Raw genomic sequence first — 3,197 nt, 5'->3', positions numbered from 1 at the left:
AGAGTTGCAGGGATGGGAAGCACACATTTCCCAAATAGGTCCCTGGAAGTGATGGTAATCAGAGTGACTCTTGCCACCACCCTGTATTTTACTTATTTGGGGCACAGCACCATAAAATGATCACTGATTTAGAGTACATACTGCATTCTGGAGGAAGGTGCCCCCTTCTCACCTGGCATTATTTCTAAGCTGGTGGCTTAGCTGTGCTATCAAACGGCCATTATGTCACTCTCTTGGGCCAGTTGCTTCTGGATGGTGCAGTATATTGAAGGACTGTGAGCTCACAGTTACACCTATTTTGCTGTGGACCCAGGCTTCTGCCCCCCACTGGCTTAGAGGTGTGTGCTCCCACTACCTGGCCTCTCTCCTCTGCTGGTGCCCACTCCAGTCTTGCAGCAGAGTTGAGGCTGAGCCAGGGTGCTGTTGTGACCCATCTGGGTGTGCACACACTTGGGGCAGCACCAACATGCCAGTTTCCTGCCACCTCTCTGGACTTGAGGCACCGATGAGCATAGGATGGAGGCTGAGGTGGGAGCACTGAGGGCAGCTCAGGGCTTGCCTGCAGGCGTCCCTCAGCACAAACAGCCTGGGTAATGGCAGGAGCCAGAGATGTTCCTGGGCAGAAAGGGTAGGTCCCCAGTGAGGCCCCATCTTCAAGTTAGGGACAACCTGAAACTGGGGAGCCAGGTTGACAGACCAGAATGGGAGCTTTTTCTGGGCCCAGCCATAGCCAGCCATGGACCAATCAGCATGCACTTCCTCCCCTCTGAAGCCCAGAAAAACCCAGGACTCAGCCAGACTCAAGGAGACTATGGGAGGACCTGTCTGTGGAGAGGAGTTACCCACTCCAGGGCCTCATCTCTTCTGAGAGCTGAGAAGAAGTTGGGATGACCAGCTGTGGAGAGGAGCTACCCACTCCAGGGTCTCCTCTCTGCTGAGAGCTGAGCAAATGTTGGGACAACTGGCTATGGAGAGGAGCTACCCACTCCAGGGTCTCCTCTCTGCTGAAGGATGAACACTTGTCAGGACACCCTCACTGTGGAGAGGAGCTATCCACTGTGAGTCTCCTCTGAGCTGTTATATCACTCAATAAAGCCCCTCTTCACCTTGCTCACCTTTCACTTGTCCATGTAGCTCATTCTTCCAGGGTGCAGGACAAGAACTCAAGACCCACCAAATGGAGGGGCTGAAACATGCCCCTTGCTTGCCACATTGCAAATGACAAGAAGGAGAGAAGAGCTGCAGCCCTTCAGGGAACCCAGACTTAGGAGCTCCCCAAGCCAGGGCTGTGACACCCTTTTTAGGGTTCTGTGGTTCCTGGCATCTTCAAGCTTCCAGGCACCACCATGTTCCCCAATGCCAGCCATGGAAGCTGCTTGCAGTATGCCTGGTCCAGCTGCAGACTTGCAGGGAGCTGGCACCCATGCTGGCACCTGGAGCTAGCTGTCTGCCCTGCCACAGTCAGCGTGCCTGGATGTACGCAGAGGCCATACCCTACGCTCGGCTCGCTCACCCCTCACCACTTGGCTCACTGGCAGGCAGGGGATCCAGGCAGGTAGTGTAAGCTGAGTGCAGCCTGCCTGGCCAAGTGGGCCCGGTGGGCCTGAGCAAAACTTGGGCAAAGGCAACACTGGCCACAGAGGTTGCTGCCTGGTGAAGCAACACCTCAATGATCCTGTAACATTATGTTGGGAGGGCAGGGACTTGAACACTAGACCTCTTGAATAACATCAATCCCTGGACATGTTCCAGATTTACAGGTGATAGAAACCACAAATGGCAAAGTCCCAGTAGCAGGAAGGGAGTCTTTGATTACAAGAAGCACTACATGTTGAGTCCAGAATAATTATTTCAGAACTGATTTCTCCAAGACTTGTGCCAGGCATGATAACGTGGTACTGTGTGCATGAGGCTTATGAAAAGGAATATATATTTTACGTAAGCTAGTAGATAGTAATTATATTAGTTGTGACTTTTGTTGCTCCCCCTCCTAAGAAAGCAACTTAATTTAGATTAGCAAAAACCAGAATCTACTATAAAGGGTTGTCCATTAGAAACAAAAGTTCAGGAATGTGAATGTAGCCAGGTTTTAGGAAAAATGGAAATGAAAAAATAGGAACACATGAGGATTCTCTAAACTAAGGGTCCACAAGATTAAACAGTTTTTTTAAAAACAGGCCTGAAGTTACACAGGCAGAGGCACTCCATGTTAGTCTGGCTGCAAAGTCCATACTCTTAACCATCTCTCAACTTTGCTCCTCTCTCTCTCTTTGGCTACTCTTTTCTCTTTGCAGACATGGTTACTCTTGACCTCTCCAGTTCACATAGTCAAACATGATTACCTCACAGCTCCCACGTTTGCATGCTATGGAACCAATGACTCACTCCCTGGTACTAATGACCATTCTCGAAACCTGGCAGAAAGAATCTGATTGCTCTAGGGAGAGTCAGTGTCACTCAGAGCAAACATGAGTGACTTGCTCTGTGGATGGAGAAGAAGGATGGCTGGAGAAAATGCTCAGAGAAATCGGATGGTTAGGTCATAAACTGGAAAGCCACCCCGAATGTGCTACAGTGATAAATCTGAACTAACTCAGTTAAGTGTGGTGTTATAGTCTGTCTTCAAGTGTCATGAGGCTTCCTTTGGGGAGTTGTTTAACATATTTCATTAATAATAAAAATGTTAATGTATTAATTGGGAGGTTACTTCTTGATAGTCACTGTGCATTTTTTTTATTATTATACTTTAAGTTCTAGGGTACATGTGCACAACGTGCAAGTTTGTTACGTATGTATACATGTGTCATGTTGGTGTGCTGCACCCATTAACTCGTCATTTACATTAGGTATATCTCCTAATGCTATCCCTCCCTCCTCCCCTCTCTTCACAATAGGCCCTGGTATGTGATGTTCCCCTTCCTGTGTCCAAGTGATCTCATTGTTCCATTCCCACCTATGAGTGAGAACATGCAGTGTTTGGTTTTCCGTCTTGCGGTGGTTTGCTGAAAATGATGGTTTCCAGCTGCATCCAAGGACACGAACTCATCCTTTTTTATGGCTGCATAGTATTCCATGGTGTATATGTGCCACATTTTCTTAATCCAGTCTGTCACTCATGGACATTTGGGTTGATTCCAAGTCTTTGCTATTGTGAATAGTGCTGCAATAAACATACGTGTGCATGTGTCTTTATAGCA

Source organism: Mandrillus leucophaeus, unplaced genomic scaffold, assembly GCF_000951045.1.
Source record: "Mandrillus leucophaeus isolate KB7577 unplaced genomic scaffold, Mleu.le_1.0 Scaffold632, whole genome shotgun sequence".
NCBI classification, from domain to species: domain Eukaryota; kingdom Metazoa; phylum Chordata; class Mammalia; order Primates; family Cercopithecidae; genus Mandrillus; species Mandrillus leucophaeus.
The sequence above is the reverse complement of the archived record's forward strand: the minus strand, read 5'-3'. Positions refer to the sequence as shown.